The following is a 13,147-nucleotide window of genomic DNA, read 5'->3' as shown; positions in this document are numbered from 1 at the left end:
ATTTAAATGTTGACAAAAATATATTCGAATTTTACTATTGATAAAAATGTCTTCAAATAATTTAAAAACACAACAACAATATCCAACAGTAAATATATATTTTTAAAAAATATTTTAGAGATTTAATTTTGATACAATTTTTTGCAACCATGATTATAAAAATAATATATTATTATACATAAAAAATGGTGATTTATCGTTAAGTATATTTTTTTTATAATTTTTTTGTTACTAATAATACTTAAAAACTCACAAAACAATATATACTTAACAAAAAATTACCAAATTTTAAAAATAATAATATCTCATTTTTCTAATCATGATTGAAAAAAATTACATCAAAATTCAATTTCTAATGTATTTTTTGAGAAATACATATTTAATGTTAGTTTTTTTTATAAGATTATCTAACATTAAATATGTATTTCTCAAAAAATACATTAGAAATTGAATTTTGATACAATTTTTTGTAAACATGATTAAAAAATGAGATATTATTATCTTTAAAATTTAGTTATTTTTCGTTGAGTATATATATTTTTTGTAATTTTTTTATTAACAACTAATAATACTTTTAAAAAATCAAAAAGATATATACTTAAAAAAAATTATCAAATTTTAAGAATAATAATATCTTATTTTTTTAATTATATTTATAAAATATTATATCAAAATTTAATTTTTAAAATTTTTTTAAAAATATATATTTACTGTTGGATATTATTATTATATTTTTAAATTATTTAAAAGTATTTTTATTGATAGTATAATTTAAATATATTTTTATCAACGTTTAAATAATTCGGATGGATTTTGGTAGTTAACCCAAAAATGAATTAATGTAATATTCATATTGCTTGAACGATGATAATTGAGTGCTGAGCAGCTTCATGGTGGTAGCTATCATGAGAATGATTCTCATTGGTCGACACTGAAAGCTTTTGGAAGCTTCTATTTGGGGGTTTGCACAAACAGCATTTCTTATTTTGATTATTTTTTACCCTATCTTTTATTAGGACATACATAGGTCAATTTTAGGTGTGATATTAGGCGGTGTATATTTTTAAAATTTTTTAAAATTGAGATTGGATTGGGATTTAGTATTATATTTAGTGGTTAGAGATTGTAATTAAAATTTTAGTTTTTTCTTATGAAGTATGGATATTTTGTTAAATTGCTGTGTTTATGTATCGAAGGACACAACACTCACTGACACTTATCCGACACGTATGTCTGTTGTATCCAACCATGTCTTAAATATTATCACGTATTAGTGTGTCCAATCTTACTCATAACATGTATTTTTAAACTAAATTTAGAAATAGTTATATATTATTTATTAAATAAACAAATATTTTAAATACTTTATATAATTAAAATAAGACATTAAAAATAATTATATTTTTTATGTTTTAATATCAAGAAAAATATAAAAATATCACTATAATTTATCTAAAAAATACTTTATATTTTATATGTAAGCGTATTTTCGTGTCTGATGAGATTTTAAAATTCACGTGTCGATGTGTTCGGTATGTCATATTTAATGTCCGTGTCAATGTCCGTACATTATAATTTTTTTCAAAAAGTAGAGATAGAAAGAGACTAAAATTTTTAAAATTAAAAATTAAAACTTTAATAACATTTCTTTCTAAAAATACTCTATTTAATTTTTTAAATTTTAAATCTATCTTTCAATTTTCATATTTATCTTAAATAAAATATGATACTTATATATAATTTACTTTAATATAGTTTATACTAAATACAATACAAAGACTTAATTTACTTTCAAACTCTCTCCCCATCTCAACTCAGCCATTACATCCTTCCTTCAACACATTTCGTATCAAAAGACAAGAATAATATTTATCTATCATGCATGGAACAAATTTTTCATATTAAAGTATGAAACGTCTCTCAAACATTAATAAATGAAACTTCTTAAAGACTACTACTAATCTTCAATAATAAATCAAAATATATTAATTTGTGAAGCTCTTTTTTCTCTTTTTCCCCTTCAAATTAGTGGTTAGTTATGAAAAATTATATACAAAATTGCATGTATGTTTTCAGAGTTTATTTATTTAATCTGTTCTAAAATAATTTATAATTAATTATTTGCTATTAGCTTAAATAATAAGTTTTTAGGTGGTGAATTTTGGTTTTGGGGTTCAAAACTCTTATTTTATTAATTAAATGTTGATATGACAATATTGATTTTTAAAATTTTATCAAGTTAAATATATAATAATTGATTTTAATTTACATATAATATGTTTTATAAAAAATTAATTACAAATTTTTGAATTATAAGAACTCAATTAAAAGTTTCACAAAACTATAAAGTCGATCAGAAAAATCAAATCTATTCGTACACACGATTATGCATGCATGATTACGAAGGACTAATAAGATCATTATAAGAAGCGGAATTTTCTTTTCCATTATGTATGTTTATTAGCATATACAAGAAGCAAATAAAACCGAAACTACCCTCTAAAACGTTTGGTAATTTTTCTGTGTGCGCTTGCTATTGCGAAGAAGCTGCATGTAACGGTACATATATATAAACTAGACTTATATCTACACAACACACTTAGTTCATATTGTAAGCAACCTCGACCCTTCCGAAAAATAAAGAGAGACAACATCAGTTCTAATCTTCCATTTGAGACACGTATGTCCGTACATATGCAAGTACTCTTTCTCCTGTTCCTGCATTTATTATATATATATAATTATATATATTCACTTACATGCATTAATCACATCCCTGCTATAGTCACAAATAAATTGGTAAAGTCACAAAAAAAAAAATCAAATCACTATTATAAAGATCTTACAAATGTAAACATTCATAGACTAAAATTTAAGAAAAATGTATTCATCCTTGAAGTTCACCTAATAATCACTTATGTTTCTAAAGAAAAAAGAAACACATTTCTGCAATTACGGAAAATAATTATATATTTATATGAATACACAAAATTTCTATTTCTATAGTAAACATTTAAGTAAACTTTGGTTAATATAATTAATAGTATATATATATATATATCCATTTTTTTTATCTTAAAAAATTATATTATTATGAGCTCAAAAATCAGCAGAATTTATTAGTTTTGGCTATCACTTTTAACCATTAATTTTATTTTTTTAATTTAATAATTTAACAATATACTTTTAGACTTTTAGTCTACAATTTTAAATATTGTTGACTAATTACCGGTTAAATACAATAAATTTTGTTAATCCTCTAGCATTTCTCTATTATTATAAGAATAATAGACTACTATTTTTATTAATGAAATTTTGAAATGCTGAAAAATTTATAAATAAATTCAATAAAAAATATAAAGAATCAACTTTTTGTTAGTCAATATTAACTAATTTTAAAATTTAAATTTATAATTTAAAAATTTAAGATTTAAAATTTATGATTTTAGAGTTTAAAATTTAAAATAAATAAAATAATTTGAAAAAAATAGCTGATACTGATTGAAAATAAATTAGTTTCCTAACATTACAACTTACAAAATAAATTTAATTTTATATCTATAAAAGATAAAACGGTATTCGTCATGAATATAATAGAAATAGTAAGAGATTTTATTGTAAAATATAAAAAAAAAATTATTTTTCAAAAAAATTGATTAAAACTTTAATTTTTGAGATCCACTTTTTTTTGGTGCGGGAGTTTGCCCCACCCCTCTATAAAGTTCGCCATATTATTCTCCGATAAACTTTAAATTTCTAAGTTTTGCAATAACTTCTTTACTTTTAATTTGAAAAAAAATATATACTATAATTAAAACTCTTAATTTTAAAAAATCTCAGTTTAATTTAATTTTGATGAAAAAAAAAATTAAAAAGTTGAATAATAAACAGATAACAAACATGATTTCTTTAATATTGTCGATGGCCATGACAATCATTATCATTATCTCCAGAAGTATACAAAAATACACGCCATATTTAAAAATGACTTAAAATTTTTGTACTTTCACATTAATTTTTTAAGAATACGAATACTTAAAATTTGAAAATTCATAGAAAAAAATAAAATAAAATTATATGTATACAAGTAATAACAGTGTAGTAGGAATGACGTTCTCCAGCACAGAAAAAACTTTGGAATTTGAAATTTGCTGGAGAGCAAGTTAAGTACGGCTAACTTGTCCTCACAAAAAAAAAATAGATCTTGAAAATTAAACTTTCAATAATTTTTTTGGAATTTTTTTTATTTTATAATAAAAAAATCCAAATAAGATGTATTTTGAAACCTTAAAAAACATAATTAAATTGGACAATTATTTTGGAAATTAACGTAATAGGTACTAGGTAGAATACCTGGTGGGTTTTAGTTAAGTATATTGTTGCGAGGAGAAGGTGTAATCTTGATAACAAGGCCTGGGTACACATCATCAGGATCATGGATGTGAGGGTTGTTTTCCACGATGAATGGGTCTGAACACTTGTCGCCGATTGTGTGCAGTGTCTCTCCTTCTCCAACCACATAGATTTCATCACACACCACATTATTGATCACGGCCATGTTATTGGAGGAGGCAGTGTCCCTGATGAACATGCACATCAATATGAGAGACACCAATACAAAAGCCAAGCACCATGATGCTGCATCAGCTATGTTGTTCTTTGAACAAGAACAAGAAGAACCACTTCTCTTTCTGGGATTATTGCTCTTATTATTCAAAGCCATTGATAGATAGATAGATTGTGATTTGTGGATGTGGAATAATAATGAGTAAGTGTGAAGATTCTCCTCTTATTATTAATTATTACTAGTGTAGTGGTTTATTTATATATGATAGGGGAAATTGTGGTTGAGGCAGAATATAAGAACTACTATATGTGTCAATTCAACACGTTTCTCTACACCAAACAACTTTCCTTTTCAAAAATGCTAATTGTATATTAAAATCAGTTACTAAAATCAACCACAAATATATTTGTGTATAAATATATATAATTTAATTTATTTTTAATATATATTTATATTTCAGTATATATTTTATATTAATAGCTGATTTTAGTAATTAACTTTTACGTATACATAGCGTAATTCTTTCTTTTGCTTCCAATATCTTTGAACACAATAAAATTAACTATTAAATAGGATTTGTATTTATGTAAATTTATATAAATTTAATTTTAATATACTATAAATATAACATAATTTTATGTATATTTAATTATGTAATTCATATTATAAAAAATAATTATTTTTTATATTAACTATTTCGATAGTTATATAACTAAATAGAAATACAATCAGAAACAGACCTACATGCAATAAAAAAAAGTATTTGTCTCCACAAAATTAAAAAAAAAATACTAATACTTATATATATTTGTCCTTTATTCTATTATATTTATCCTAAAATAAAATATAAATAATTTTTTGGTGTTTTTTGTTAAATTTTTTTTGTTAAACTTAACATATAATAATAATTATATTATTAAATTTGAGTTAGTATACTAATAATAAATAAATAAATAAATAAACTTAAAAATTAATAATAAATTTTATTATATTAGTTAATTAGTTAATAATTAAATTAAAATTTAGTTTTCTAATTATAGACTGTTTAAATTATTAGTATTTTTTTAACAAATTATTTAAGATAAAAAATATATTATTTACATATTAATATACTATATTAATATTTATTATTAAAATAGTCTTGATTATAGTCATTATTTTGGTTAAAAATTTTACTTATACTATAAAAATTATAATAAATAAATTTAACAGTTAAATATGAGATAATAAAAAATAAAATAATTATTTAAGAACATATATAGAAAAATAATATTATTATGTTAAAAATAAAAAAAAGTCATTGTAAATTATTATTTTAAATATTATATTGTGTATGTAAAATTATTTTTTTATTATTTTAAATATTATAATAAATTATTATGTGTATATTTCTAGTTTTTATCAATATGTATAAATAGTTTTAGTTTAAAATTTTAAATATATCTAAATCAATTTGGGTTGATCGAATAAATAGTTTAGTCGTCCGCCTAAATAAGTGTTGAGAGGTTGAATTTTATCTCGTATGTGTAACAATTTATTGGTCAACTACAGATTTTTAAAGAGAACTCAAACTCATGACGGATTAGTTCTTAACTATTTGTTGGGTATTGTGAGAAAAAAAAAATATGTATACCTAAATTTTATTATAATTTTGTTCTTACAGTTAAATTTCTCTAAGTCCGTCACTGTATACAATGTTCGTATATCAAAATTAAAGTAATATTTGTATAAAATTTTTTAAAACTTATATTGATATTCAATTAAATATAGTAAAGATTAATTAACTCTTTATTTTTGTAAATTAATGGTAAAGACTGGACATGGTCATCAATTGAATTTTTTTTTATTTGAGAAATTTTTATTACTTTCTGCACATATTATCTCATAAACAATTATGTTTACATCTGTGAAATAAAGTAATTGATTGGATGTTATAATAAAAATTAAAACGCTATTCTTAATGAATAAAAATTTTGTCATATTATCATCTAAATACTATGTTATTATCCTGTAAATTCTGATGAAGTCATGGTTGTGAAAATTAATTTATCACTACTTTTATTATAATATATAAAGAATGGATATTAATACAGATACGAAATAAAATATGACATAAAATATAGAGATACATAAATTTTAATTTTTATAAAACACAATAATATGTTATATTTATAAAATATAAAATATTTTTTAAATAAATTATAAAAAATTTTATTATTTTATTAATATTAAAAGAATTTAATTTTATCATGAAAAATAAATATTATTTTTATTGATCGCGTAAATGGTCATTTAAATTTATGGATGCGATAGTATAATTGTATAAGATATTTTATATTATTAGTTCATCAAAATTAAGCTCATATTTTATAATAATTTAATATATTTTTTAATTATATAAAATATTTAAAATAAGTTTTATTTTAATAAATAATAATATACTATTTCTAAAAATATAAGTTAAGAATAATGAGATTGACTAATATGTAGTAATATTTAAGTGTGTCCAAACATATCTAAAAAAATATTTTTTTTATTAAAATATAACTAAACACAAAAAACGTATATCAGGCAAATATCACATAAATATTTTGTCCAAAATATATTTAACATAAAAACACAATAATTCAATAAAATATCCATACTTAATAAGTTATAACATTATAAAAAAGATCTAAACCTATATTTCTTTAGAACTAAAAATATATATTAAACAACTATTAATAAATTCTTTTCTCATTTGTCTTTTTTTTTTCCTCTTCCCATGCCTTTTAGTTTTGATTCATGGTTTCCTACCCTAGGTTTTGAAGGCCACATGTGATAAATTTTAGAGTATTAGATTTAATGGTATTTATATAATTTTTTGGAGTATTTGATAATGTTTTATATGGTTTCAAAATATTTTAGAATGTTTTAAAAGGTCTTGAAATATTCTAAAAACTTCTAGAAGACTCTCGAAGGTCATAGAATATTTTAGAAGAGTATTAATATGTATAGAAGTATGAAGAGTAGTATGGAATAATATAGAAATATCTAAACAAAATATGGTAGAATAGACATTTGTAGTGAAAGTTTTAGATGATCAATTTAAACCGTTAATTAGATTTAATCCCAACTATCCATTGAAGAAGTGGATAATTATAAATACGGATGAGAGTTAGAATTTGTGTGGGTGAGTCATTTATAACAACCACTTAGGCTTTGTTTGGATATAGGAAAAAAATAGAAAAAAAAATAAGAAAAAAGAAAATGAGAGGAGAGAAAATAGAAGAATAAGCAGAGTTATTTGTATGTTGTTTGGATGAAGAGAAAATAGATGAAAAGCAAATAAAGAGAAAATTTTCTTTTATTTGAATAAAAAGAAAAGTGAGAAGAAAGAAAATCATAATGGTATAAAATTACATTAATGCCCTTATCTATATTATATGTAAATTATTATTTTTTAATGATAAAGGGTAAATGTATAATTTTATTAATGTTTGTCACATTTCTCTCTATTTTCATCTCATCTTTGAGATGAAAATATTTTAGTGGATACCACACTATTTTTTTTCACTCCATTTTCTCTTCTCATCCAAACAATAAAAAATTACTTTTCCAACCATTTTTTCTCTTCCAATTTTCTTTTCCTTCAAATTTTCCTAATCCAAACAATGTGTTTAGCAAGATAGTAAATTCGAGTGCCGGCACAATAGCATTGGAGTGTGTCCAAAGCGTTACACACAGAAACTATACTAGGAGTCCGTTTGGAAAGTAGCCAAAGCAATTTTTTTGGATTATGAAGAGTTATATTTCGCGTGTTTGGTACCATTTTTGAAAAATGCTTTTAACTTCTTAAAAAGTTAATTAAAAGCTTTTGAAGGAGTAGAAAAAATATGATTTCTTCCTTCTCAGAAGTTATTTTATCACTCTTATTCAAAAAATTTGACTTCAAAATAAAAGAGACTATTGTGCTAATTTTATTCTTGGTTCTATGAAAAATATTTCATATGCTAGAAGTATTGGCTCTCCACCACTATTTTCATGTAATATTCCATCTGCTAGAAGTATTGACCTTTCACCATCATTTTCACGCAATATTTCATCTGTTGAAAGTACTGATCTTCTATAACACCCGAATTTTTAAAATTAAATTTTACGCTTTAAATTTAAAAATAAAATTTAATTTAATTATGACTTATTCTATTATTTTAAATTATCTATCAAAAACTATATTGATAGTTACAGTCTAAATTGATTTTTATAATTATTATATATATATATTGACCGAAGCTTAGAGGGATTGGAAGAAGTTAAAGCCAAACGTGGCTTGCTAATTATATATATATATATATATATATATATATATATATATATATATATATATATATATATATATATATATATATATATATACATGTTTCCTTTCCATTTAATAACCATGACACCTAACCCTTTCCTATCACATTAATCATCATCTATCTTTTTTGGATTTCATTTTCTTGCATGGTGAGAAAATAGTGACCGAGAGAAACAGAGAAAACCGTGGAACCCTTATGCCTTTCTACTTCAATTTTTTTTAAATATATAACTCCAATAAAAAATTTAATCCGGTAAAAATGTTCGTATCTTTTTCTTCTACATATTGACATCATTTTTATTTGGTGAAAGCTGACGGTAGTATAGTTCTCTTTCTTCTTGAGTTCGGCCAATTGGAGTTTTAGGAGGCACAGACGATTCTTGACGTTTTTCTTTTCAGCAGCTCGATCAAAAAGTTTTTCCGAAACTTTGGTTGATTTTGATTTCATACGGAGGTAGAAAATTTTGTTTTGAAATTAACTGTTTTTAAACTATGAATGCCATGAAAGTCTAGTAGATATTTATAAATAATTTATGATTGTTTGAAATGACTGAATGATGAGTTTGAGTTGTGTTTGTGACCGAATTTGATAAATATGTATTTGATTTCTTGATTGAAAAGAGGTTGAAAATGGTTCAGTTGGGACTCGAAAAAGGGTGGCTAACCCCGAGTTTTAGGGGAAGTGCTGCTGATATTTTATAAAATCTGAGGTTTTGTTTGAAAAGTTATTTTAAAAGATTTGATTTTGGAAAATTAAATTATTTGAGATTTATTTAGTTAAGAAAAGGTGTATTCTATTTTTAAACTAGATTTATTAAGAAAAATATAATGTTTTAAATCCAATTTTGTAAGGAGAGATTTTGTTCTAAGTGTTGTTTTGAGCTTGGTCTTTTAAGAAAAGGAATCTCTGCCACAGGAGAGCAGAGAACAAAGATTAAAGAAATATATTAATTAATGAAGCGTCTGCCACAGGAGAGCAGATGTGACATTGTTTGGGTCTTAGTGCCAAATGTAAAGTGGGGACGCCCACACACTGAGAACTGTTTTCCAGATGTACGCTTATTGATTTGGAAAGTCACACTGATGCGGCCTAGCCATACGACTTATAAGCACACTGATGCATTTGGGAAGCCATATCTGGGACTTGTGCCCGGGTAATGTCGGGAGCGAGTAGGTAACCGACACATGAGCTCACGGCCTGCATTAGAAATAGACATGCATCATGTTGTTTGCATATTTGTATTTGGTTGTTTGCTTGTATTACTTCTCTGTGATTGTGCTGTTTGTCTTATTGCTATTTGTTTGTATGTTGGTTTGAATCTCTTGCTTGCACTATTTGTTTGTGAGTGTATTAAAGTGATTATGAGTTGACATTTGACTGAGGATTAACTATGTGGCTGAGAGACAGAAAATGTGACTAGTTTTATATTTAAAATTTGTTTTGAGTTTGGAAATTTAAAGAAAAGTAATTATTTATCTAAAGTAGAAATAAAAGTATTTCCAAAGGGCTAATAAAATAGTTTCACTAAGTAAGTTAATTATTTGCATTAAATTCATTACTTTTACGGCATTCCCATTTCCTACTGAGAACGTGTGGTTTGTTCTCACCCCAAAATCTTCTACCCTTTCAGTGACACAGGTTCGAAGATTCAATTAGGAGATGCAGACGACTAGTAGATTTACTTGTGATTCCTGTTATTTTTATAGAGTTCCCTCGCCCTTGTTGCTTTAAGTTTTATTTTATCCAGAGAGATAGGTATTGTATTTGAGTTTTATATTGAATTGATTTGTATAGCATTTATTATTATTAATAATTGTGTGATTTTAATTACTACAAATAATTTTTCTGGTATTTTTCTTATAAACTGAAACGCGATATCGACCTAAAGGCTCAATATTAAATAGTAAATAAGGAGAACAGGTTAGTAACTCCTTACTTTTAGTACGAGACATGCTAAAAGTTAGGGTGTTACACCTTCCACTACTATTTTCACACAATGTTCCATCTAAACTACTACTGCATACATTTTTTTAGGAAATTTTTTTTTATCATTTTACTACTCTTTTTTTATTATTAAATTTAACATTGTGTGTGGTATAAAATCTTAGTAATTAAGGTATTTAATTTACTATCATCGTTATTTTAATATCTATTCTCTTTATACAAAAATTAAAAATGGTATTTTTTAAACCATTTATTTAAATACTACAATTTTAAAATAAATATTTTTATAATTAAAATTTTAAATATAAAATAATTTATTTATAAATTATTATTAATAAAAAATTTTATATTTTAAGTTATTTTATTAAAAAAATTTATTTAAAAAATTTATCCAAACTAAACCTAGGTGAACCAACTTTACTTATGAATGCGAATAAGCGTGGGGATATATATATATATATATATATATATATATATATATATATATATATATATATATATATATATATATATATATATCCAATAATTAATTACAATAATAATAATAATAATAATAATAGTAATAATAATAATAATAATAATCCAAGAATATCTCTTAATATTATTATTTAAAAACAAACAATGAACTATTTAACGACATCAAGAGAAAAGGAGTACAATAAATTAAAATTTTACGCTAAGTCCTTTTCCATATATATCATTCTTTTAATTATTTTATTTTTAAAGCTTTGAAATATTCTTTTTACAAACTTAATCGTTTCATTCTTTTTAAAGCACAGAATTAACGATTAAATCATACAACTAACAAGTCTTTTTTGAAGAGGGAAATTAAAAAACACATTTTAACAAATTTGCAAAGGTTTCCAGGAGGTAGTTGGTGGGAGCTGAGTGGAAGCACAAGAATTATTTGAACAATGATAGAACCATACAAATTGAATTGAGAAATATACATTGTTATTATTTGAACAGAAAATATTTCATATATTTATTTTCGGTCATTTACTAACTTAGTATACATTAAAAAAAACAATTATTAAACAAGGTTTACAAATCATCTTTCAAAAATTTAATATTTTTTTTTTAAATATTTGTCACCTTAATATACAAAACAAGCACTATAATTAGCATATCTCTATCTTAAAAAACAATGGACGGTATAACCAAAAATAAAATAAAATAAAATATATAGTGGACGGTGACTATATAGAGATATAGAAGTTGGTTCACTTGAAAGGTAATGATGGCAAAAATCCAATGCATGCGCAATGATAGATATATTTATATCACAATGCCGGTAAATGGTGGCATGTTGACTTGCATATATAAACACATTTGTGCTCAAAATTTTTAGTGCTTTGTGATGTGTCATAAGCAGTCACCACAGGAAGACATAAGAATCAACATTTAAGAATTAAGATTCATAAATTGATTTGAGTTGGCCGAGTAATTAATTTACTTATTTGTTTAAATAATTGTTGAAAAATAAAATTTCATCTTGTACATTCAATAATTTATTAACCAACAATTAGCCCTTAAATAGAATTTAAATCCATAGATTAGTCTTAGTCTATCAAATTGAAAAATATCCCAAAAAAGCCAAAAAAAAAGATTTATAAAGCATTAGTTCTAGTCACAGGTTTTATTTTGGAGGGGTCATATATCATATATGTTAAAGTGCTATATTTAGGTCATATGTTAAGTGCCATATCTGATTATTACTTATTAGCATTATTAGTGGAAAAACAATCAATCATAGCTAAGTTGGAAAAATAACAAATGATTAATTTGATTTTGGATGAGTCATTTGTTTCACAAAGTTAATTATTATAAATTTGGTTTTTGAATGCATGATTAATCATATAATATAAATATAACAATTTAGTTACTATGCTCCATATATATAAACTAATTAACCAAATTTATCTATGTAAATAGTAGACATTTAGATGTTAATTAGTATAAAGGTTTTACACTAAATTGCATAAAAATTGAACTCAATAGGATAATATGCTTATATCTGAGTAATTTTTATTCTAATTTTAAACAAATAAATTAAAATAAATCCTTTTTAAGGAGTTCAACCGAGTGTGATATAGAAGATGCATATATTTAATTAAGAGAAACTAATAAAAAAAGAAGATTCCATTGATAATTATTGATATGATCAAATAGCCAATAATGTGCATCTGTTAATTTAGCACAATTGAAGTGCTTCTGATTGTGACACTGCCATTATAGAACAGAGAAAGTCTGCATTCAATTGATAAATCCTTAAAGAACTTAAGAAGTGGAGTTG

General features: G+C 23.3%; 1 long non-coding RNA gene across 1 annotated transcript; it reads right to left on the bottom strand.

Annotated features, from left to right (window-relative positions):
- Positions 1-2,420: 2,420 nt before the first annotated feature.
- On the bottom strand, positions 2,421-4,906 carry LOC112797393 (uncharacterized). The gene is made up of 2 exons (XR_003199755.3): positions 4,354-4,906; positions 2,421-2,718 (listed from the first exon to the last, which is right to left on the bottom strand). It is a non-coding gene; the product is annotated as an uncharacterized lncRNA (long non-coding RNA).
- Between the last annotated feature and the right edge of the window lie 8,241 nt (positions 4,907-13,147).

The sequence above is a fragment of the Arachis hypogaea genome, chromosome 4 (assembly GCF_003086295.3).
Source record: "Arachis hypogaea cultivar Tifrunner chromosome 4, arahy.Tifrunner.gnm2.J5K5, whole genome shotgun sequence".
Classification (NCBI taxonomy): domain Eukaryota; kingdom Viridiplantae; phylum Streptophyta; class Magnoliopsida; order Fabales; family Fabaceae; genus Arachis; species Arachis hypogaea.
This window is presented reverse-complemented; position numbering and strand designations above follow the sequence as displayed.